At 37.5% G+C, this 26,855-nt stretch overlaps 1 protein-coding gene and 1 pseudogene across 1 annotated transcript in view; one reads left to right on the top strand and one right to left on the bottom strand.

The window, feature by feature from the left end:
* Window positions 1-26,247, bottom strand: part of WDFY3 (WD repeat and FYVE domain containing 3) — a 191,163-nt gene extending 164,916 nt beyond the window's left edge. Inside the window, exon 1 of the mRNA XM_069485368.1 lies at window positions 26,172-26,247. The gene's annotated coding sequence lies outside the window, so the exon portion shown is untranslated. The remainder of the gene's footprint in view (window positions 1-26,171) is intronic.
* On the top strand, window positions 17,798-18,049 carry LOC138394007 (large ribosomal subunit protein eL37 pseudogene; annotated as a pseudogene).
* Window positions 26,248-26,855: the final 608 nt, after the last annotated feature.

Genomic DNA, 26,855 nt, shown 5'->3' with positions numbered 1-26,855 from the left:
TGCTGTGTGCACTATAAGGTCTGAGTTCAGTAACATCCCGTAATTCAAATTTTACTAAACTATGTATTTTTTCAAAATCGATGAACTGGAAGTTCGGCGATTTTTTATCAAGTTAAACATATATTTATCCTGTACCTGGCAATCCCACTGCCAGGTATTTACTGCAGAACAGAACAGGGGTTGGCAAGTGACAGCCGTGGTACCAAATCCAGCCCACACCCCCACTTCTGTGACCAAAATTTTATTTGAACACAGCCACACCCATTCACTTTGGACTCTCTATGGATTGCACACTACAGCAGCAGAGTAGCTGCAACTGAGACCAGTTGGCATAAAATACTTCCTATCGAGCCATTTACAGAAAAAGTTTGCTGACCTTTGCACCAGAGAAACAAAAACTTTTGTTCACACAAAACCTATACACAAAAGTTTTCAGCGTCTCTATTCTAACAGCCAAAAAATGCAAACAACCCAATGTCCCTCAGTAAGTGAACGGATAAATAAACTGTGGAACACTCATACAATTCAACAACAAAAAAAAAAGTGAATGAATTATTGATACATAAAATAACCTGGATGATTCTCAAAGGCATTATGCTGAATGAAAGAAACTAGTCTCAAAAGATCACATACTGCACAATTCCACTTACGCCACCTTGAAAAGAGAAAACTATATTGATGGAGACAGGTGAGTGGTTGCCAGGGGTTAGAGGTGGAGGAAGACTGTGATTATAATGGGATAGACCAAAGTCGTCTGGGGTGATAAAGCTGTTCTGTACCCTCATTATGGCAGTGATGACACTAATCTGCATATGTACCAAAATCCATAGAGCGCTATACCAAAAAAGGTCAATTTTACTTAATTAAAAATGTAAAAAAATTCAGAAAACAGTATCTTAGTCCATCTGTGCTGTGATAACAGACTACCTGAAACCAAGTAGCTTATAAATAATAAGAATTTATTTCCTCACAGTTCTGGAGGCTGAGAAATCCAGGACCAAGGCACTGGCAGGCTGGGTTGTCTGGTGAGGGTACCTTCTGCTTCTAAGTTGCTGTAGCCCCTGGAAGCGAGGAACGCTGTGTCCTAACAGGGAACAATGGGGAAGGGCAAGACGCCTAATGCCGCATGAAGCCTCTTTTATAAGAGCCTTAGTCCCATTCATGAGAAAGAAGCCCTCATGGTCTTATCACCACTTAAAGTTTCCATTAAAACTCATGTTGAAATTTAATCCCCAAAGTGGCAGTATTGACAGGTGGGGCCTTTAAAGGTGATGAGGCCGGGTGCAGTGGCTTGTACCTGTAATCCCAGCACTTTGGGAGTCCAAGGTGGGAGGATCTCTTGAGGTCAGGAGCTCAAGACCAGCCTGAGCAACACAAAAAGACCCCATATTTACAAAAAAAAAAAAAATTTAAAAATTAGCCAGACAATGGTGGCACACGTCTGTGGTCCTAGCTACTTAGAAGGCTGAGGTAAGAAGATTGCTTAAGCCCAAAAGTTTGAGGTTACAGTGAGCTATGATTGCACCATCGCACTCTAGCCTGGGCAACAGAGTGACACCTGATTCTAAAAATTAAAAAAAAAAAAAAATTAGGAAAAAAAAAACGTGATTAGGTCCTGAGGGCAGCGCCCTCATGAATAGATCAATACACTCATGGATGAATGGGTTACCATGGGAGTGGGCATGGTGAAATTTTAAGAAGAGGAAGAGAGACCTGGGCTAGCACACTCAGCCCCCTACCCATGGGATGCCCTGAGCCACCTTGGGACCCTACAGAGAGTCCCTTTCAGCAAGGAGGCCCTCACCAGATGGGGTCCCCTGACCTTGGACTTCTCAGCCTCCATAACTGTAAAAAAATAAATTTTTTTCTTCATAAATTACCCAGTTCCGGGTATTCTGTTATAAGCAAAGGAAAATGGACTAACACACCATCACAATGGCCATTATGCTTCAACACCTAAATTCTGGAGGGGACACCTTCAAATCACAGCAGATGGCTTAAAGAAAAACAAACTAACAAGAAAACAATCCCTAAAAATTCAGGACAGAGAATTTGAGAGTTTGCCGAGGAAGATCAGATCAGAAAGTATGGTCTGGGTCACTAATAATCTTGGGTCTTATTCCTGGTTTTTAATCATCGATTCACTATAGGACATTATTAAATCAATAACCTATCTCAGTATTTCTCTGTGATTTTTCTGCACACCGTCTGACAGGTTGATATCCAAGAGTGAATATGAAGTCCTGAATGCAATATTTCCTCTGTCAAATATGACACACCACATGAAGAAATACTGCAATTCAAGTTATCTCAGAAACCTCCATTCTACTCTCTAGATTAGCCATAAATATAAAGGCGTGGTTTAGATCACAGTTGTCAGCCCTTTCACACACTCGAGTTTTCTCACTCTGCTCTCAAAGCTCTTCACATCTCCAAGCTGTCAAGAAAATCTGGCATCTTATTCTGTACATACACTGAGAGACTGGGCCACATATGTTTTCGCTCTGTAACATGGTCTGCAATTTTCTTTCGGGAAACTAGACCTGCCGATTGCCCATCAGCAGTCTGTAAACTGTCACTAGGAATTAATCAAAAGGTACATCTGGTTAATACAAAATAATTATCAGAAAAAACAAGAGATAGGGTGTAGTGCTTTCACAGAATCAACAGAAACAACTTATAGATTAGTTATATATTCTGTAAATTCAATAAAATAGTTTTTTTTAAAAAATCAAACATGAAAAACTGGAAGAAGATTAAGATCTCCGTTCTAGCAAAAACATTCAGAGTAATTGCTTCCATTGTGTATAATTAATAGACCATGTCTCAAGTTAAAACTGGAAGACAGAGAACTCAGGAGTGACCACTAATCGTCTGTAAATCATTTACATGGACATCAAAGATAAGGCACTATTTAGAGGGCAAAATAAATTTTTCATGACGACAGAAAGTACATCCAAAAGTCCCAAGCATTGTGGTGATTTTAAAATGTCAGCAAATTCTTTCATACTCCGACCTTCAAGAGGAAAAGCCTGTATCTCCATTCCCCCTGAAATGGAGACTCACTTCTAACAAGTAAAATGTGGGGAGTGATACTATAGGACTTCCAAGACTAGGTCGTAAAAGGGTTCAGATCTTAGCTCTGCCATTTATAGTAATTCATCTCTCCGGTTTATTGTCAGGATTAGAGATAACATATGCAAAGCCTTTCACTTGGTGCCAGAGTAACAGAAATTTAACAAATAATTTCTAACCAACCACTTGTAGTCCTTAAAATCTCCCAGAATATGTGTATTATACGACTTAAAAATGAAGAGTTAATTATGTTGTTGAATGAATGAATAAAAGTGACAAACTGAGGAAATCAAATCACAAAGAATATAAAGATTTTTAGAAAAAATTCTTGCTTTCTATTATGTCGAGTCAGATGAAATTGCCAGTTTTGTTAGGTCAGAAAGGGTAGAGTATCAGTAATGTGTATGGTTCAATCTCATACAACATGTGGAATAAGTGTTTTCCCATTGGTATTATTAACACCTAATCACATATGTCAAGCTAAAGGAAAACCTCAGATTTGAACTGCATAGGTCCAGTTATATGTGGATGTTTTTCAATAAATATATTGGAAAATATTGGGGAGATTTGCGACAATTTGGAAAAACTCACAGAGAAGCCACATAGCCTAGAAATATCGAAAAAATTAAGAAAAAATTAGGTATGCCATGAATGTATAATATACATATAGATATTAGTCTATGTATCATTTTGTACTATAAAATATACACGATCTATTGTAAAACGTTAAAATTTATCAAAACTTGTGCACACACAGACCAAAAGCGTACAAGTGGTCTACTTGCCACCAGACACAAAGACTCTTAAATTCAGCCTCTAGATCTGGGGGTCATAAGGACCTTTAAGGCTCATTGTACATGGTACTCTATGGAGAGAATTGCCAATGCTATGTATGGAAGAGAACCCTGATAGGACACCATGAAAGTCTGGAAGGATTACACCACTGAAGATGCCACTGTTGCTACAGAAAAAGCTGTGAAAGCCATCAAGACTGAAACAAATTCCTGCGGGAGAAAACTATGTCCAGATGTTATGCATTACTTCATAGGATTTACGACAAAGCCAATCAAGGAAATCATAAAAGAGATTGTGGATATGGCAAAAAAAAAAAAAAAAAAAGGTAGGGGGTGAAGGGTTTTAAGATACAGATCTTGGAGAAATTCAAAAGCTAATAACCACCACACCGGAGGAATTAACAGAAGAGGACTGGATGGAGATAAATGCTTCCGCCCAGCGCCACACAATGAGGAGGAAGACACAGAAGCAGCAGTGCCAGAAAACAAGCTGACATTGAGCAATCTGGCAGAAGCATTCTGATTATTCAAGACTGCTTCTGACTTCTTCCACAACATGCACCCTTCCATGGTAAGGGCACCGGAACCTAAGCAAACAGAGGAGGAAGGATTGGTGACAGCAACATTTTTAGAGAAATGAAAAAGCAAAAAATAAGCCAGACAGAAATTACCATGTTTTTCTGTAAAGCTACGCTGAGTGTGTCTGCCTCTCCCGCCTCCCCCCCTTCCACCGCTTCTGCCTCTGCCACCCCGAGACAGCAAGATCGATCCCTCCTCTTCCTCCTCCCCAGCCTGCTTACTGTGAAATCAAGGACAGAGATCTCTGTGATGATCCACTTCCACTTAATGAACAGCAAATACATTTTCTCTTCCTTATGATTTTCTTAATAACATTTTCTTTTATCTAGCTTACTGTAAGATTATAGTATATATTACATATACATACAAAATATGTGTTAATCAACTGTTTATGTTATCGGTAAGGTTTCTGGTTAACAGTGGGCTATTGGTAATTACGTTTGTGGGGAGTCAAAAGTTATACACGGATTTTCAACTGTATGGGAATCAGCGGCCCTAAGCCCCATGTTCTTCAAGGGCCAACTGTATACAGACAGTAAGTGTGTGAAAAACATGGTCAATGTCTTTAGTCATTAGGGAAATACACATCAAAGCCATAATGAGATACCACTCAACACCCACTGGGATGGCTATTCTGCAAAAAAATGGAAAACAACAAGTGCTGGTGAGGATGTAGAGAAACTGGAACCCTCGTGCGTTACTGGTAGAACACAAAATGTGTGCAGCCACTGTGGAAAACAAGTTCGTTAGTTCCTCAAAAACTTAAACATAGAGTTACCATATTACCCGGCAATCCTGTTGTCAAATGAATTGAAAACAGGGACACAAACAGATACTTATATGCCAATACTCTTAGCAGCAGTTTTTCACAATAGTGAAAGGTAGAAATAACCCAGGTGTCCATCAACAGATGAATGAATAAGCAAAATGAGGTGGACACATACACTAGAACATTGTTCTGCCATAAAAAGGAATGAAGTTCTTTTTTTTTTTTTTTGTAGAGATAGGGTCTCACTGTGTTGGCCAGGCTGGTCTTAAACCCTGGACTCAAGTGATCCTCCCACCTTGGCCTCCCAAAGTGCTGGGATTACAGGTGTGAGCCACCGTGTCTGGCCAGGAATGGAGTTCTGATATACGCAACAACATGGATGAACCTGGAAAACACTATACCATGTTTAAAAAGCCAAACACAAAAGGACAAATATTGTATAACTGCATGTATATGAAATATCTAGAACAGGCAAATTCATAGAGACAGAAAATAGAATAGAGGTGGCCAGGGGACAAGAGAGAGAAGAATTGAGAAATTACTGCCTAATGGGTATAGAGTTTAGGTTTGGGATGATGAAAAAGTTCTGGAATTAGTGCATGATGGTTATACAACATTCTGAACATACATAATGCCAGTGAATTGTATACTTAAATATTGTTAAAATGGCAAATTTTAGGTGATGTATACTTTACAAGTTAAAAGAATAAAGCATTTAAGATTAAATATTATTCCTGAAACTGAATTTAATTAGATCTAAAGTCTATCATAACAAACTTTTCAGACCAACATAAACTGATACAGTACTATACCTTCAAAGTATATAGCCCATATTTAAATGAAGCATCCAGTTCCCCAGCCAGACTAAAGGAGAAGCCTATAAACGAACCCAAAAGGATTTTTGTTTTTATAGCAAGAACTTGGCATTCAAGCCAAGCTAAATTCACAAACACTCCACGGAAATAAAAGCCAAGTTTATTGCAGGCTTGAGATCTTCAGTTGTCTATTTTTACTTTGTTTGTATTTCCACATCTAGAATTCTCTCTTTAAACCAGTTTAAAATGAGACTCCCAAGAGAAAAATATGCGCACCCAAATTTGTAATAATCAAAACTGTAGAACCTCTAGGTAGTAGAAATTTTAAGCGTGCAGACCTCCATTAACAGGAACTGAAAAAAAAAAAAAAGGTCTTAATTATAAGCTCACAGGCGCACACACGCACATACACACACATCCAACAATGTGTCTCATGTTTTTGGCAAGGGGCACCAAACCAATTACTTACCATGTTGTTTTCTAATCAGGAATGCTACTATTTCCCACCAACTAATAAAGAACTTCTGTCTCATAATAAACTTAATCCTGAAATTATATTTGATGTTCCTATTTCACAAAAGTAGAGCCCTGTCATATATTTAGGAGTAAGTATTAATCATAAAAAGATCCCTTTTTGTCATCATGCTGGATAGCTATAAGAAAATCATCCTTTTTGTGAATAAGCTGTAATTTCAGAAAAGGGAGGAACAACATCATATACTAAAAACAGAATGAGACAAAAATGACAGATCAAGAAAGGCAAAAAACAAGCAAAATGTAACATTTAGGTCCATCCGGGCAGTTGCCAAGACGTGGGCACAGGAAGGATAATGAGCACAGGCCAGGGCAGCAACATCTCCCTGTGATCACACCAGGCTTCTCCATCCGCTTCTTGCCAGGAAGCGTTCTGTCTTGTCATGATCCCTACCACCGCTCTTCTCAATGAAAAACAGAAACCAACTGTGGACTTTGCTTATGCAAATTATTTACAGTCATCAGAAGAAGAAGTCACTGATTGATTTTCCTTCCTTCTCCTGTTAACATAGTTTCTGAAGAACACTGTAATTCTCAGCATATGATTGTCAGCAAGTTGACTGATCAGCTTCCACTTAAGCAGGAGGGAAAAACTATTCTAAAACTCTAACTCAGTACTTCAACTGCGTTTCAATGTATCAAGAATGTTGTTCCAAGTAGAATACAGACCCTAAAAATAACATGAATGAAGAAATCCCAGAGCTCTTGTGATCTCGTCATTCTTCCAAATTAGTCATTCTTCCAAATTAACTACGGACTCTTAATAAACTGGAAATGAATACACTGAATTAATAAAACAATTTCTAAGGAAGCTATCAAATAAAAGCAATATAATTTCAGTTTAAAATAATTGTAGAACAAAGAAAATTCCATTAGACGAATTAGAACTTTTGAATATTTTCTGTGTGGTATTTAGATTCTGGCTAGCAAACATCTCTAAGCCGTCTTCTTAGATCTACTGATAAAAGATGTTTGCTGGTTCTATCCTGATTAAACAATGAACCATGGAAAAGAGATGAATATATATCCTTATATATTTACCTTGACCTGAAATAAAAGATACAACTTTAAGCATCAATCAGCCAAGTCTGAATTATTTCACTGATTGGTGGCAACATTATTAGTCTATGACTTATTATCTTTGTCATCTTTTTTCTATAAACTTCAGATTTGTAGAAATGGAGAAGTTACAGAAGCCTAAAAGAGGTCAGATCCGGTGCCAAGACCGTTGAAAAGAGGCCTGAGAGCCTGGGAGGCCAGTTGGCCAAAGCCTACTAGGCTACTCCAAACTTTACTCTTTATAAGGATAATTCACAATAACTGAAAACCTATAATTTAGGTCATTTGGTATGGGAGGTGTAAAAGAACTGATAATTACTGAAGCTAAATGATCAGTACATGAGCGCTAATTTTATGGATATTTGAAATTTTCTGTAACAAAAAGTTAAAAAAATAAATTTACCTATTCCATACATAAAATAGCAGATTTTTCTGGTTCAGGCTTTAAAAGGTAAGATTGCAGGACAGTGATAAATAGAGCTGAAAGAATTATTCCTGTTTCTCTGGTCCTGTTAAACACAGCAAATTCATTTTAAACTCATTATGTTTTCTAACTACGACTCAAAATGTCAGGACAATAATAGAAATCGTTAATAAATTTGATTACATAAAAATTAAAAAAACTTTCAATGGCAAAAACTACTATAAGCAAAGTCAAAAAACATTAAATGAGAAAATTAGGAGAAAATATTTGCAATATGTATTACAGATAAAGAGCTAATGTTCCTAACATACAAAGAGCTTAATAAACAAGGAAAAAAGACCAAAAATCCTAGGGAAAAATGGAAGAAGATACGTACAGACATCTCCCATTTACGTATGGCTCTTATAGATCTGAAAAGATGTTAAACTTCACTCACAATAAGAAAATGCGCATTTAAACTACACTGAAATACTATTTCCTTGCCCTTCAGATTGGCAAAAATTCAACAGCTCCACAATAGATTCTCTTGGCGAGGCAGTGGGAAAACAGGCACTCTCATACATTGCTGATGGGAATGCAAAACAGTACAACTCCTATGGAAAGGAAATGTGGTAACATCTAGCAAAACTACATATGCATTCATCAATTTGACCTAGTAATCCCACTCCTACATTTATCCTGAAGATATACCTCCAACTGTAAGAAAAGACACAAGGTTATTCACTCCAGCACTGCGTAACTGTAAAAAACAAGAAACTACCTGGATATACAAACACAGAAGACAGAATGAATAAACTAGTATACATACACACAAAAGAATGACAATGATCTCTACGAACTGACATGGAGCAATTTCCAGGTTATATTTTCCAGTGAAAATAGCTAAGTACCAAAGTGCTGATACAGGCAGTATGCTATCTTTTGTGTTAGAAAAAAGGGGAAATAAGAAAACACATATATTTGCTTATCATTGTAAAAAGAAAATCAGAAGGATAAATCAGAAAATAGTAAGGCTGGTTATACTAGGGTAGGATGTTGTTTTTGTTTTTTAGTGATATAGGTGAAGCAATCCTGAAACTATTTTAGATGATACCCATTTCAAGCAAATGAGTAAAAATGATGGTACTGCTGGAAGCCTGTGTTCTCATTATAGAAAAAGGGAGAATTGGAGGTATCAGTGTGAGTTCATATTTTGAAAAAAATATATACATATATCCATGTTACGTGCATGTATATACACACACATGTACATACATATATATACACATACATGTGTATGTATGTAGATATAAACATGCGTATATTTTCTAGCTTTGCTCCCTGCTAGGGTCCACAAGCAAAGACATCCAGCAGTAATGCACATAGCAAGTGTCCAGATCCTGGTCTCAGATACCAGTTCCCAATAAGAGGAGCTGGGCTCCCAGGAGAAATGACTCACTCCAGCACTGGGCACTAAGGGCACAAGATGAGCCTTATTATAAACAATGAAAACAATGACATGCTTAAAAAAAATTGATGAGGGCATTAAAAGGCCACAGGAGCCTGCATGAAGAAGGTGCCACTAGTGAGATTTGGGACAATTTGAGCTCCAAAATATTTAAGGACAGTAATGAGTTGATAACCATTGGGACAAAAATGGGACACCATAAATCCATACCAATAATAAAATAATACATATGGACATATAAAAGGGCTCTTATTACAGTGGAATGCTGAGTAACGACTGGTAAATGTGGAGGGACTAGTAGAGTAGGCAAAATCATTTTACAACCATAATAGTAAAGACTGAATCGAACAAGTATCATCAATGGATGCTACATACAGGTGATGAAATTTTATGAAAAGCAGTATATTTTAATTGTCTTGAAGTGTCTCCCTCCCCACAGATTGCTTATTAATTGCAAAGGACACACAGAAACTATATCATGGAAAATTAAGACGATGAAACTGATGGTCAAAATTTATATCACAAATGAGGTGCAGGACATTGTGTACTTCCAGATGTAAAATGCTAAGACAGACACATCCCTTACGTAACATTCCATTCAGCAATGCATAACCTGAAATCTTATCAAAAGGCAACATCAAACAAACCAAAAACAAGGAATGCATTGTTCAAAAATGGGAGAGGGAGGATGGCTGCATACTTTGAAATGTCTGAAATGTCCATGTAATAAATGATAAAGCTTGAAGAACTATTCCAGATTAAAGGATACTAAAAAGACGTGACATCTAAATGCAATATATGGTTACAGACTAATTCCTGTATTGGAGGGGAAGAAAATTGCTATGAAGAACAATTATTTAGTCAGCTGAAAAAATCAGAAAATGATCGGTAAAGTAATGTAACAATTGTTAAGTCTACTGAAGCTTTCAGACTGTTAATGCAAGAGATGATCCTTATTCTTGGAAATCTACACTAAGGTATTTAGGACTAAAGGGCTATGATATATTCAATGCAACTCTCAAATGGCTCAATGAAAAGAATATATATATATGTGCATGCTTGTGCATTTATAAATATACACACACAAACATTCACATACAGCGCAATAAAGCTTTTGGGACAAAAGGCTAACAACAGATGAATCTGGAAACATGGACGTTCTTTGCAACTTTAAGTTTGAAATTATGTTCCCCCCAAAAAATCATTATGTTCAGAAGCTAACACAGTATCTTTCTCTCTAATATGTGTTCTTTCTTCTGTAATTCCTACACAGCTGAACAGGCCTAGTGTCAACCAGCCATCCTGCTAGAAACTTTAGAGCTAACCTAGATTACACTAGGTTTCAATTCATTTCCTTCCTTTCCTACAACTCCCACATTCAAAAGGATAATTTCCTAAGGGAATTTCATGTACATGTCCTTTTTTCCTCCAGTCATACCAAATTGGTTTCGGACCTAATCACTTAGCATCTCTCATCTGATTTACTTGCTACAATCTACTAATGATCACCCTTCCTCTGGTCTTGGCCGTAAATCACTCTACATGCTGCCACAGAGTGCCCACCCCCAAATGAAATCTGACCGTGTCACTCTCTATATTTCTTAAGTGGACCTAAATATAGTTAGGAAAGAACTTAATGGATCAACTTAAAAAACGGCGACAAGGATAAAATATATTACTTTGGATCCTGAGAACCAAAGAAGCAAAAATTATTGCCCAGAGACTTAAAAGTTAGTATTACGTAATTGATTTAGTCATAAAACAACTGCAGGAGCCTTCTTGGACCCAATCTTAAAGTAGCTGCTATTAGCAACATGTTCAGTGACTCCTATACAAATAACATGAGATAAAAACTCTGGGAGAGAAGGTCATTAAAAGGAAGGAAGGGAAGGGGAAAAAAAGGAAGCAGAAGAGAAGGGAAGGAAGTGGAAAGGTAGACAACTGAAAGTAGAGAAGGAAAAAGTAAACGGAAGGGAAAGAAAGAAGAAAAGTCTATCCTCTAGGATTTCATAGTAGAGATTTGCCCAGTATTAAAATGTCAACATTTTAATTAACTAGCCCTTTCTCAATTATTGCTAATGGAATAGCAAGCTCAACATAATCAGAGAAAAGTTCTTTTTTTATGTCTTTATCAAAATCTGGCATTTTATCAAAAGCTACTTGAAAATAGTACTATTCATAATCAAAGTGTACTCTACAAGTACTGCAAAATATTTTTAAGCAAACATGGAACCATGTTTCTAAAACTTTCACTTTCAGATTTTTAATTTTCCAGTTCAAGGCATCAATATATAATTATACATTACTGCACATACAACTACATATATATAAAACATATGTATATTACATGTTATACAATATTATATATTATACATTATATAACTAATACAATATATATCTATATCTGAATTTTAGGATCCTACTTGTACACCTATACCTCTAGATTTTAGATATCAGTAAAAGGTTCAAGTATCTTTCATGATAACTTCAAGCTGCACAAAAAAATAAAATATTTAATAAATATAAACATCTCTATATTTCACGCTAAGACTATAATATACAACAGATGACAAGATACACATTAAAGTGTCTTACTAAACGATTTAGCTTCTCAGGACAAAAAGCTTGCTTCTTCTAGTTGTGTTCCAGTTTATAAAAGGAAAAGAAAACAAACTAAACAGAAGTAATGAGGATTAAATAAATCATAGTATGGCCTTCTCTCCTCACAAAAAGTTTTAATCATCACATTCATTTAGTTTTTTCACAACAGATAACACTTGTCCTTCAAACTTTAATTTTAAAATATTAAGCATGAGTGTGTATGTGTGAGCATGTGGGTGGGGAGAGAGTAAAGGCTCAAAGATCAACTCAGTTTATAGATGGGCTTTTCCGTTGGATTTCTATAGATCTAAGCATGTACTAATAAATATAGGGCTGAAAGAACAGCAAAAAAATTTATAGGCAACAAAGTTATTTAATTTACTCTCCACACATACTGCTTATAGAATTAAAAGATACTAACAGCTAAAAATCGAAGTGTTTCACCGATCTCCTATTTAGCTGGGGAACGTGCAGAGAGATCTTTGAGCTTACAAAGGCAGTTTGTCTAAGGTTTTATAAATCATGAGGGTGATCTTAACCTTTTGGGGTGAAGGAGTTAAGAACATGTCACCCAAAATATTCCATTCTGGCATATTATTTCAGTTAAAGGCATTTGAAAAACAGCAGGTACAGGAAGATCATTCTGACCTTTTGTGCTGTTTCTTAAAGCAGAGGATGAAATTCCCATGTGAAAGATGTCCTCTCTATGCTAGAAGGAAAACAGCATTCTTATCATCAAGAATAAAACATTAAGGCCAAAGGAAGTCCATACAAACAAGTCCTACAACACCAATCCTTCTTACCTTCCTGGCCACTTCTCTACCCAATGGACTGTCCTAGCCCAAGCCCCCTGTGCCTCATCACATTTTCACAATTCACTGTTCTTTGTCCATTTCAGTGTGTGTTTGACTTTCACTGCTTCCTTGGGTCTTCATTTCTTTATGAGGGCTCCTGAGCCACATAAAACTTGTATTAAATATATTTCTATTTTTGTCTCTCATCAATCTGTCTTATGTCAATTTAATTCTTGGGCCCAGCCAGTACCCTAGGAGGATAGAGTTGAAATTCTGCCTCCCCTACAGGGGAAAAGAAAATCAGATTCTTAACGACGTCCCTACTAATCTGTAATGCTAACAGATATTCTTAGCAGCTGGTTCCAAACACCGTGTCCCAAGCATCAAAGATAAAAATTCTAATTGGGAAACAGAATAATGACCGCTGACCCTATAAATTAAATATTATTTTCTCTATTGTCAAACTGCAAAAACTGTGATTAGCTTATTTTTGTTTTTATAAAATTTTTTGTAAATAAAACAAATTCCTCCAAACTACATCCAAAGGGAAAGCATTCAGGCTGTAAATACACTCACTCACACAGGTCACTGATTTTAGTGCACAGCCCTGAGAAATCAAAGGCATCATTTTCTATACCAAAAAAGTGTAAGTAATTGCAACATTTTAATACTTAACTGTTAGTTCTATTTTCTTAAAAGCAGATTTCTGAAATGTTATTTTCTAGCATTTACAATATTTCCTAGGACACCATCATTGCAGAGATTTCTACAATGTAAAATGAATGGAAATAAGCACATGGCTTTATATTCATGTTCTATTTCCTAGGCACTGGCTAAATTTTCTGTGTAGGACTTTATTCCTTAGAAAGGCACTCCACATTTATCTGACCATTTATTTAATTTGACCCTGACGATAACCCCGTGGGAAGAAAACTAACATTTGCCAAGAACCTACCATATGCCAGGCTCCACACTCAGCGTTTTACACGAGCTGTCTCTCTAATACTGACAACAGTCACATGAAGTAGGTATTATAAATCCTACTTTTACAAAAGAGAACTCTGAGAGTAAAGGAAGTTAAGCAGCCCAAGGCCACATGCTAGGAACCAGAAGACCCAGGCTTTAGAATCGGGTCTGCCTGACTCCAAAGCCTCTCTGTTCTTTCCCCTACACTAGGCTGCTTCATCCTCACAAACGAGGAAACAGAATCAGAGGTTAAGGTGCTTGAACAAAGTTGTTCAGCTAGTATGTGGTAGGAATAGGATTTCAACCCAAGATCTGATTCTGAAATTCTTCCCACTACAGTACCTATATAATCATTACAAGGTAGACACAGCCAAAGTGTAAGATCATGGCTGCAAATTTGCTCTAGAAAAATTTGCAAAAAGTACAATTTATTAATATTCCATGAGTGCTTCCATAGGAAACTCCGTAACATGCTTACAAAAGGTTCAATGCACACAACCTCTTTTGCTTTTCCAATGGCAATTCAACTGACGTGGGCTCACTATGCCTCCCACAGTCAGAGCAGAAAACCCAAAGGCACCATTCAGCCAAAAGAGAGTGGGCATCTAACCCTCTAGCTTTTGAGGACCGTGAGTCTCCAACCCTCCTCCCTCTTTATTAAGTAACTCACCTATTATCATGCCTCACTGCCAGAGCATTCCCTTTAATCTCTTTTCCCATTCTATTCCCAACTGCTGCTTCACTAACCTGAAAGAAATCACTCTTAATTGTTCTCATTTTTTAACCTCAGCCAAGAAATAACTACTTCTAAGTCACTATCCAATTCCCTGGGAAGTTTTTTTTGTTTTTTTTTTTTTAATATCTCATGGGGCTTCCTGCTCCCATGTCACGAATATTTTCCAACTTCACTGGGCAGACACCAGGAAGAAACAAACGGAGAATGTGGATTTCTACGAGAAAATGGTCTGGACTCTTCAAAAAATCAGTATAATTAAAAAAGAAAGGAAGAGGCCAGGAGTGGTGGCTCACACCTGTACTCTAGCACTCTGGGAGGCAGAGGAAGGGGAATTGCTCAAACTCAGGAGTTCAAGACCAGCCTGAGCAAGAGCGAGACCCTGTCTCTACTAAAAATAGAAGAAATTAGCTGGGCGTGGTGGTGCGTTCCTGTAGTCTCAGCTACTTGAGAAGCTGAAGCAGGATGATCGCTACAGCCCAGAGGAGTTTGAGATTGCAGTGAGCTGTGATGATGCCACTGCACTCTAGCCCAGGAAACAGAATGAGACCCTGTCTCCAAAAAAAAAAAAAAAAAAAGCATGAAAAAGAAAGCTAATCAAGATTTTAAAGGAATAAAGAGACACAAACAAATGTAATGTTGTTTGAAAAAAATCTATAAAAGAAATTTTGGGGACAATTGGAGAATTTAGATATGGACTGGATTTAAAATGGCAAGATGGGATTATCGTTATTTTCTTACATACGGTAATAATATAGTGGTCATATAGAAGAATGTCCTTATTTCTAGGAGATGCGTACTAAAGTATTTACGGGTGAACTGTCATAAGGTCTGAAATTACTTTCAAATGGTTCAGCAATGCCACGCCCCTTCCCTGAAATGTACATACACACAATGAGAATGTGTGTGGCAAAATGTTGGTAATTGTTGAGTCAAGGTTGAAGGTGGTTCAATGTTCACTGTATTATTCATTAAATTTTTCTGTATGTTTAATATTTCAAAATACAAAGTTCGGATTAAAAAGGTGGGGTGAGGGAAACATTGGACAGTCTCCACTGGTTTTTAGATGTCTAGTATTCTTGATACAGAACAAGAATACTAGTTCTGCTATAGTATTCTTGATAAAGCAGGAATAAAAAACTTCCCACTGGTCTGCAAAGTGCTAAATCTTACAATGAGTTTCCATCCTTACCAGGTTCGAAGGATACACAAAATTATGACTCTACTTTCTTTTTCTTCCATAAATAATTGCATGTTATATCACCAATACTTCAAGTATAAAACCATATAATTCTCCCATGTTACCAAAAATAAAAATTGTGGTTGTACTGCATAAATCTTTCCTTAAACCATGTTTTATAGTCTCTACCTGAGTATCTTATCAAGGTAGACAAAAGATAAAGAAGAAAATTATATTTTCATAAAACCTGTGAATTATTTACATATACCTTACACAATCTGACAGATACTCTTTTCTATGAATTCTGTAGTAGGGACTTTTTTTAATTCTTAAAAGTCCCAACCATTTTGAGACTCAGGCCTTAGGCAAAGCACACAGAAAGGCAAGTACAGTGAACCTAAAGAAGTTAAAAAGATAACTACAGTCACCATACATTTTTTTTGCTGGAATACACTTTAGAGAAATTTAAAATACAGTTATAACATATGACTAAAAAATTCATTCACTCAGGTTCACACATCATTCTCCACTCTATTAGACTTAAAAAATATTCTCATTCCAAACTCATAAACTAAGAGCTATGAAAATAGGTTTGCCACAAAAATCCCAACATCCACAAAGGCAAGAAAAAGCAAAGGGCTAATTCAAATTAATAACCTCAAAATGTATCAAAACTTAAAATTCCAAAAGGTTGTTTGTGGACAATGGTTTTCTTTACTAACTGTACTAAAGATACTGATTTTCTTCCTGCATATAGCCCGTTCCCTACCCTTTCCCTGATAACTGAAAAGGCAACTCTATCGTGAACACATAACTGGGCTCTTCCAACAATAGCTGACTGCACAGTGTTGGACCTTCTTCATATTGTGAGCCAAATAAATTCTCTCTCCTAGCAAGTTAGAATTTAGACTATCATAACCAAGATAACTACCTATGGGGGCTGCAGGCTAGCTGAACTTAACACTCACGATTGACACTGTACAATGGTAAGAAAGCAGAGAAAACCATCGAGCAAAACAAAACAAACAAAAGAGTACAGGCAACAACAGAAAAAGAAAGGGAGAACAGGCACCTAAAAATATTCAGTTCCCCCAGAAGCCTGGCTGTACTTCCTGTACTTGATTGAGTCTACAATATTTGGCACTGGGATAAATGTTCTCAAAACAACTTTCAAAAAAAAAGGTAAATATGGACATCTATATACATGCAGAATGAACTTCCAAAGGAAACAAATGAGTTAAATTAATGTATTAAATACCAAAAATATGATTAGGACACAGCAAAGCCTGGGAGTCAATTACAAATTAATAGATTCTTCCTCAAAATAGGATGTTAACTTTATACAGCGGTCACCTGAGAAGACAGAACAAATCATTCTGGTCCAAATTTTTTTATTAGTATGTATTTTCTCAGCAACAGGATAAAATGTTTGAAAACTGTGTTTAATATAACGCACATTCTCAGGCTATCATCTTCAAACACAAATTCAAATAGAAAATGTAAAAATGCTTTATGTCCTTTTAGGAGAAAAAAAAAAAAAAAGAAAGAAAGAAATGATGTTTTTCTTCACGTATCAGAGAGGCAGAATAGCAGAGCAGTTAAAGGCAGGAGCCCTGGAGCCAGACTCCTGGATTGGAATCCTGGCCTTGTCATTTCCTAATCCTGTGACCATGGGCAAGTTACTTCTCCTGCCTGTTTCTAACAGCATAAAATTAGAATAATAATAATAGAATCTATCTCACAGGACTGTTAGGGAAAATACATGATGCAATATGTTTAAAAAAAACCTAGGAAACAGTAAATGTTGGCTGCCATTAATATTATTTTCATTATAATGATCATTAACTATTATTCAAGTAAAAGGGATACATTTCAAATATATCTGGGACATTATAAAACTGAATTTCTTGAATATGCCTTTCTTTAGCAGGTGCAGAAAATGGAAAACACAACAACGTATGATCCAAAAAATTGGAGAGAGAAAGATAAACCCATTTTTTCTCTTTGCTCTGGGCCACAGAAGCGAGATGACGAAGGGACTGTCATCATTTGGAAAGAGGCACAGGAAGATGCATACACTGTGCTGCTGCCGTGGCTCCCAGGCTTCCCCCCTTCAAAAGGCGACCTGTGGCCAACGCGGCTACCCTGGCAAGTGCAAGAGAAAGTGTGACTGGAGTGCCGGGGCTCAGAGACAAAACACCACCCGGCCTGGTCAGATGAGGCATCCAAAAACTGCGTACCGCAGATTCAGGCAGGGATCCCGTGAAGGAAACACCTAAACCCAAGAGGGCAGCTGTTGCAACAAACATCCAGTTCATCTTAAGAATTTCAACAATTAGTCATGCAATAAATGTTTTGGTTTTTAAAAATGTAAAAAGAAAAAAAGATAAACCCGTATTTTAAAAAACAAAAACAAACTCTAAACTCCTAGACTACCTAAATCTATAGTAGGACCCCCACAACAATAAACCATGAGGGTTCTTTCTTGAGAGATAGCTCGCTTTCTGATAAAATTTTGTAATGGCTTTCCTTCAACAACTCCTTACCACAAAAGAAAGCTTTTATTCCTAAATGCCTTCTCAGGAACAGCAAAGCATTAGGATTATCTACTGATGTTGAAAGAAAGGTGAAGGTTTTTAAAAATAAACCGAATCTTAACTGTGATCTCAAAAAGTTTGAATTTTGAACCATGACTGGCTCAGAGATGACTACAAAAATTCATTCCTACAGGACTTTGAAACATGTTTTGGACTAGGCAATTATATAGTTAAGAAACAGCTAGAGATACTATTAAGGAGAATAACAATTCTTGCATCATAAACACATGATATATAATTTGCTTCCTACAAAACATGTAGTTAGACCAAATATAAGAGAACCAAATTGAAAAGTCAAAGATTATGTGGAAGAAAAAAAAAGAAGAAATGAAGGTGGAAGGGGGGAGGGAGACTATTATAAATAATTTGAGCTATTTAGAGGGGAAAAGAATCAAAATATCCTAATTTTTATAAGAAAATCCAAAAAGATTAGGTTTAAAAGAGAGCAAAGAAAAATGAAAAAGAATCTGTACTTTCTTCCTTGTATGTTTTGAAATCAGATAATTCTTAAAGTCACATTTTAACTCAGAACATTGACCTCTTACCAAAAATCCTTCATTCAATCAAAAAATACTGAATCTTTACTTTCAAAATACCATCATAGGCTAGGCTTTTTGAGGTTCCTCCCCTAATATACACAAGAAGGTAATAAACAACTTGAGAGTTTGTATTTCAGATTTTTCTTCCATTTCCTTTCTTTTATATTATTTATATTGTCTAACACTTTCAAATTATAAACTTTTAATGAGAACAGTGGCCTTCTTCCTTTTCATTTATAAAGCACAAAAAAAAGTGTTTAGGCAAAGGTAAAGCTGATATATGACCAAATTAGAGGCAAAATGTTCATGAACAGAGACTTTCTCCTCAATTCCTATTTCCCTTAACTTTAGCATAGATCCTTTTTCTACAAGAGGGGCTTTAGCTTTCTTAGGATGCTACTAAGTGGCCACAGTCATCTCACAACCAGATTAACACGTGTCGAGATGCCTTTTAATAGAGATCTTCATAAAACTGAGGCACCCCCACCTCACAGAACCACCGGTAATGGCTCCACCTTTACAAGCCTATGAAGAAAACAGGCATTCCCTTCTCCCCACCATTTTCTCCTATGTAAAAACAAAAGAAAAAATAGAAGAACGTGGCTAGCGGTTAACACAGTTTAAAAAGAAAATAAAAACTTAGTATATCTTAGTGTTACCAATTTTTAAAATTTATTTAGTTCCTACAAAATACTTTCTCAGACCTCCTAAGCAAAAGGAGCATACTTATTTCTCTATTTCCTTTTTCTTCTTCCTTCAAGTCAATAATTTAAGTGATGCCTCTAAACTCACATCCTTTCATGCAAACTTTATTCTTCAACAATAAAGTTGACATCGCTTCTCCACCTTTTGGCTAAGATCAAGTGTAAAATTAAAGTCAAAATGCTAATAAAATATGTAATCGATCAACTAAACACTGAAGGACATGTATTAGCATTAGCTGTAAACATTATTTTGTTTATATTCCAATCTTTAAAAATTCAGAAGTAAAAATGACCAAGGTTGATGCTTGTAACAAATGACAGCTAACATAGATTTAGCTTGTACTTACTATGTGCCAGGCACAGTATTAAGCCCTTTGCAAGCATTTAATCCTTTGATACTTCTATTAAATACTATTAATGAACCCATTTTACAGATGAAGAAATAAGAGGAGGTTAGGAAATCTGTTACAGGGAAAATAGCTATAAGCAATGATACCATAATTTCAACCAGAAAATATGATTAAGGTTGAGACCTTAACCAAAACATTTATTACACTACAGTTTTCCACTCTCATCTCTGCTTTTTAACACTGTTTACATTTTTCATCATAGTGTTAATAAAGACTGATGCATAATATGTCCTCAAAACAAGTGCCAACTAAGGGATACTCAGGGCTAAAAATCAATTCAATGATGTGGGAATGTCTGCAAGCTTTATTCAATAAACCGAAAGAAAAAGGAAAAAAGTTTCATGACATGAGATACAGTAATGATTAAAATGACAGTGCTTCTAAATCCTAAATTTTGAGTATCATTTCTTGAAATAAAAGAAAACTGAATTAAATTTTAAAATCCTAAAACTCTATTTACTAATCTTATTTTATTTTGCATTTTTTTCCTGATTATAAAAACTTTTTGTGCTTTGCAAGTTAAACTTCACATTAAACATATTTGCCCACTTATATTTTCTTGAGTTCCCTTCCCTGAACTTTTTTTTTTAACTCTCTCAATATATGTTTTTAGAAAGAATATATTCTACACATATTTTCATTTCTGGGTGACATTTTTCAAAGCCATAAAACATTTTCCTTTTCCTCATAGAGTCTAAAGCCTAAAATCAAGTCATAAATCTATCCAGTTGCAGAAGTTTTCATAACAAAAAGGTGGCATATTACAAACAAAACTCTCAGCTCAATATCCTGGTAACACAGTATCCTAACACCCTCTTTGCCATAATCAATGCAAGACAGTTTTTTCCTAAGGAAAAAAAATTACCATTTGTTGAAAAATGAGAAAGCATCCTCCAGTCCATTATATGTGTATCAAAAAAAAATCTTAAATTAATGTGTTGTTTCTACTAAACTAAATCCTGCCAACAAGTAGAAAAGCTCACCACATGGAAATCCTATTACACTGATGCTCATTTATTTTCTGTACAGTAAAATTTCCAAACCTAGTGAGTTAAAAATAAGTCTCATCATTTCAAATAACGGGCTGCTTGTTCATTGTTTATTAAAATGTGTGCTGTTTATATTAATTCAAAAATAATTGTAATTAAACTACATGTAAAAGCCAATCATCTAATCATATGCTTGAGAAGTACATGCTGTATCTATTCTAACAGTTTTTAAAAGCAATCTTTTCTCAATGAACTTGAGATTTTCTTAGACTAAATTTACGGAAGAAAATGTTATTCCAGGTGTTAAACACAAACACACACACACACACACACCCCTCCCTATAGATTAACTCGTACAGATAATGCCAACTAGGTCAAATCTCACTTCCAGAAATACATCTATGCCGCCTTCCATAACAAGGATTGCAAAAAGAACCCACATAAAAACAGTTTCCAAGTGGGAGAGGTGGTCGACTTCGAGTGTTCATGTGACTGGATTAAGGGATACCCAGATAGCTGGTGAAACGGTGATTATTCTCAATGCTTGGGGAAACCCTGAGCCCATTCTTTTGCTGAAAGGGAAGCCCAGGTGGTTGGCCTTTGATCAGAATGATTGGGCTGCCCCAGGTGTGTCTGTGAAGGTAAGGACGTTTCTGAAGGAGACACATGAGTAGGTGGATTCAGTGGGGAACATCCACTGTCAATGTGAACAGGCACCATCCAAGCAGCTGGGGTCCTGGATGGAACAAACAAGGCAGAGAGAGGGATATTCACTCTCTCCTCCAGAGACAGGATGCCGTTCTTCTCCTGTCCTTGAATATGAGAACTCCAGGTGACTCTGGGACTCACAGCAACCCCATTCCCTCCCCTCCCCTCCCTCTACCTTAGACTCCTGGGTCGTAGGCCCTGGACTGAGAGTTATGCTATTGGCGTCCTTGGTTCTAAGGGCTTTGGACTGGAACTGAGTCTTGCTACTGGCTTCCCTGGTTCTCCAGCTTCCAGACAGACTGTACTGGGACTTCTCAGCCTCCACAGTCAAGCAAGCCAATGCTCCTAACAAATCCCTTCTCATATGTATCTCTCTCAATATACACCCTATCAGTTCTGTCTCTCTGGAAAACCCTGCCTAAAACATCAAGTATTTTTCTATCAGTGTAAATGGTTATAACTACTAGCTGGTAAATGCAGTATATATGATTATATCACTACATTCTGTAAAAGTAACCGTAATTGGCCAGTATCCTTAGCCAGTTTGGAGTATTAAATACTCTCACACAAATGGATAACTCCTAATACTTAATAATACCTTAGCTGTAGAAAGTGATCACAAAAAAGTTGATTAATCTTTTTTGGGGGGGTGGGGGCCGAGTCTTGCTCTGTGGTCCTAGCTGAAGTGCAGTGGCGTCATCATAGCTCACTGCAACCTCAGACTCCTGGGCTCAAGAGATCCTCCTGCCTCAGCATCCCAACTAGCTGGGACTATAGGTACGTGCCACCATACCTGGCCAATTTTTCTATTTTTAGTAGAGATGGGTCTTGTTCTTTCTCAGGCTGGTCTTTAACTCCTGACCTCAAGCGATCCTCCCACTTTGCCTCCCAGAGTGCTATGATTACAGATGTGAGCCACCATGCCCGGCCTAAAATTAAAGTAATCTTAATAACCAAAGACCTCTTACTGTTTTTTTTTTTTTTTAAGGGAAATCAGGTTACACTTCTGTATATTTTATGTGAAATATCATTTTAATAACTTAGCTAAGTGAAAAGTCATGTACCACTTGAAGAATTCTACATAGGACCAAAAAATAACTGATTTTGATTTTTTAAAAAAACGGAATATACTCTCCTTTGCTATATTGTAGTTTTTAAAAAAGGAAATGGAGATAGAAGTTATATTTCTCTTTTTGTAAGGGTGGAGTACTTTCTGTTTATAAAGCTGTACCGCACAGGGGTGATGAACCTCTCTTTAAAGTTTAAGACTAAGCTTTCTGAATAATATTAAATGCTTTCTGTATTTTCCCACTTGGCGTATTTTCTTCTCTCTCCATTCTTATATGCTGTAGTAGACAGCTTCAAAGATGGCCCCCAATGATCCCACCTCCTGGTATCCATGTCCTCGTGTAATCCCCTCTCCCTGAGTGTGGGCTGGACCTAGCGACTCACTCCTGATCAACAGAATATGGAAACAATGAAGAGATGCCACCTTTGAGATTACATTCCCAAAGCAGTGTGCCTTCCACCTTGCTTACCCTCTCTTGCTTGTTCTACTGGAAGTTGCTGCCAGGGTGTGAGCTGCCCCAGGGAAGCAGCTCACATGGCAAGGAACTGAGGTAGCCTTCTGGCAAATGGCTCACACCCTTGGCCCAACAACAAGCCTAGAACTAAATGCTGCCCGTAACTGTGCAAGTGGACTGGACGCACACCCTCCTCCCCCAGGACCTCGGGATGAGACCACAGCCCTAGCAGACACACCGAGTGCAGCTGTGCCAGAGATCCTGTGCTAGGACCCAGCTAAGCAATGCCCAGATTCTTGAGCAACAAAAACAGATGTTTGTTGTTTTAAGCTGCTAAGTTTTGCGGTGATTTGTTATGTAGTGCTATAGGGTGCATTGTGTCTCCCGCCCCCCAAATTCATGTTGAAATCTTAACCCCCAGGACCTCAAAATGTGACATTATTTGAAAACAGGATCTTTACAGAGGTAATCAAGTTAGGTCATTAGGGCGGGCCCTAATCCAGTGTGACCAGTGTCCTTAGAAATCTGGATAAAGACAGCACAAAGGGAAGATGAGGTGGAGAGACAGGAAAGATGGGCATCTATCAGCCCAGAAAAAAGGCCTGGAACAAATCCTTCCCACACAGGCCTTGGAAGGAACCCCCTCTGCAACTCCTTGATTTCAGACGTCCAGCCTCCAGACAGTGAGACAATAAATTTCTGTTGTTTAAGCCACCTAGTTTGGGGTGCTTTGTTACGGCAGCCCTAACAAACTAATGTACACAGCAATAGGTAACAATGTATACATAATTCAAGGTAATTTTTATCAATACCAAAATTAGTCTCCATGAAGGATGTAAGGAGATATCCAGATAATATTAGTCCACAGCAGAAAATCTTAGGATCACAGAGTTTCAGTGAGCTGGGACCCCTGCAATCACACAGTCTACTCACTTTAAAATTTGATGATGATGATGAGGAGGACGAGGAGGAAGAGGAACCAGGAACTATTATGAACACTTAGTGTACATTAATTCTTCATAACAACCCCATGAGCTGCCACTGTCATCAACTCCATTTGTAAGATGAAGAAACTGATGTCCCCAAGTTGAAGTGACTCCAGGTGTTCAGTAGCAATGCCAGGATTCGAATAAACAGAGATGCACAGAGAAGAGGGAATTTACCCGACACCGTAGCTGGTAGCTGAGCGAGGACTAAAGCTGTCGCCTACATTCATACCTTTTTTTCTCAAAAAGACAAATAAAAAAGCTTTCCTTTTGCTTCCTTTATCCATTTTTTGTAACACTGCTACCTTAGAAATACACATTTACTTATCTATCTGCCCTCTTCCTCTAACCACACTAACACGGGTTCTTATTTTTTTCCACTCCCTGAACCCTAAAACCCTGCCCTTCAAATTCTAATACTTTTCTTGCACTTGTATTATTCTTTTTTATATATGGGAACCTAGGATTTCATTTGTACACAGTTTGGGAAATACAGCTTTAGCTTAACCTTTGATCCCAATTAAAATGCAAATACAGTAGTTCCCCTTATCCACAGTTCCACTTCCACGGTTTCAGTTACCTGCGGTATAGGAATGTAAGATATTGAGAGAGAAAGAGAAAGACTACATAACTTTCATTGCAGTGTATTGTTATAGTTGATCTATTTTATTATTACTGTCATTAATCTCCTGCTATACCTAATTTATAAATTAAACTCTACCATAGGTATGTATGTACAGAGAAAAAACCGTCTATACAGGGTTCAGTGCTGGGTGGGGTCCAGGCATCCACTGGGGGTCACGGAACCTATCTCCCTAGGACAAGAGGGGCCACTACTGTACAACCGGAAGGAATACTACTACACTGTTACTATCTATCTGCATGTTAGTAGGAATAAGTTGGATCCACTTCAGAGAACAGCCTTCGAAACAAAGAAAGCCGATGTCAAGTTTTAAAATGACCGTGCCCTAAGCTACAGCTTGTCCAGGGACATCTGATTTAAGAAGCAGAGTCTGTGCTGGGAACTCCAGGGTAGGATACTTAAGAATTAGCCTTTCCTCGGGAGTCTGGAGTGTCAGACAGAAAGCCTGGGAGGCAGCGGCAACCAGGGTTCCCATCACAAAGAATGGAAACGTGATGATAGCCAGTTTCCAGAGAGACAGGGAAGAATGAGAGCGGCGTGCCGAGGAGAGGCGCTCTGCTGCGAGCCTGCAGGAAACCCGATTGTGTCTGGGTCCCGGGTTCTCATTGTGCAGTCCGGCTGCGTTCCTGTCCTCGGGTCCCGTGCTGTCTCCTGGGACGCTCCCCGAAGTCTGATCACTGCTTTTCAGTTAAACTAATTTGAATTGGGTCACTCGAAACCAATAAAAAACATGGGCAAAAAGGTATCCTCTCTAAAGCTGAACAACATTGTTGGAAAATTTGTAACTTCATGTAAAAAATAAACTTTTCAGTAACAACGAAGTAAAATAAAACACTGAAACTAAGGCAACTGGGCAGCCACAGTACTCTCAAGTGCCTCACAACATAGTTTGTCGTTTAAACTAGTCAAAGTAACCACGATATAATACATTAAAGTCCTCCAAATAATCCTGTGCTTTAAAAATACTAGATTTTTCTAGGGAAAAAAAAAGAGGAAACGATGCTTTACAAATATGGTTTTAGCCTCTATAGGTACCTAAGATAAAAGCAGTAATAATTTAAAGCCAGAATTGAAACTGAAGACAATTGAGTCTCATGAACCTCATTGCTGGTGCAGAAAACTAGAAGCCAACAAGGAGAAAAGGCTTGCCCACGTTGACCCAGCCGTCAGTGGTGAAGGATGAAACCCAGCTCTTTCGAATCGCAGTTCGGTGGTCCTGCTATTACGCAGTGACGCAGGAAAGACAACCGTGATTCTGTTCCCGCCTCCTTTTTCAACAGATAAAGCAATCCTGAAACTGACCTGATTCTTTGTTCTGGGCTGGCATGAACCTGCGTAAAAACAATAGAAACGGCAGGCACCTTCTTCCTGAAGCAGACGTGCAGAAGTATTATACCTGTGATGAAGGAGAGAAAAAGAAAACTCAGTTTGTGTTCAGAATACAAACTGACTCAGCATCATGAGTCCTTCATTTTCTACCGATTTTATCTCAACTTGTTGCCTTACTTATTATTTAATAATGGAACACGTAACACTTTATTTAAAATAGATAAAATTTGCTATTAAAAATCCATGAAGCCCAGGCACAGTGGCTCACGCCTATGATCCCAGCACTTTGGGAGACCGAGGCGGGAAGACGGCTTGAAGCCAGGAGTTCAATACCAGCTTGGGCAACAGAGACCTCATTTATACAAATAAAATAAATTAGCTGGATATGGTGACAAATATCACCTAAGCCCAGGAGCTCTAGGCTGCAATGAGCTATGACTGTGCCACTGCACTCTGGCCTGGGTGGAAAAGCAAGACCCAGCCTCAAAAAAAAAAAAAAAAAACCAAACCAAACCAAAACAACAACAAAAAAAACCACACCCCCATGAAAAATACAGTCATTTAAAGCTGGTTTCTATGGACCATTCTCATTCAGCTTCTTCATTTTACTGGTGAAGAAACCGAGACCTGGAGAAGTTGTGCAATGAATCAAGGACA

Source organism: Eulemur rufifrons, chromosome 13 (genome assembly GCF_041146395.1).
Source record: "Eulemur rufifrons isolate Redbay chromosome 13, OSU_ERuf_1, whole genome shotgun sequence".
NCBI lineage: Eukaryota > Metazoa > Chordata > Mammalia > Primates > Lemuridae > Eulemur > Eulemur rufifrons.
The sequence above is the reverse complement of the archived record's forward strand: the minus strand, read 5'-3'. Positions and strand labels throughout refer to the sequence as shown.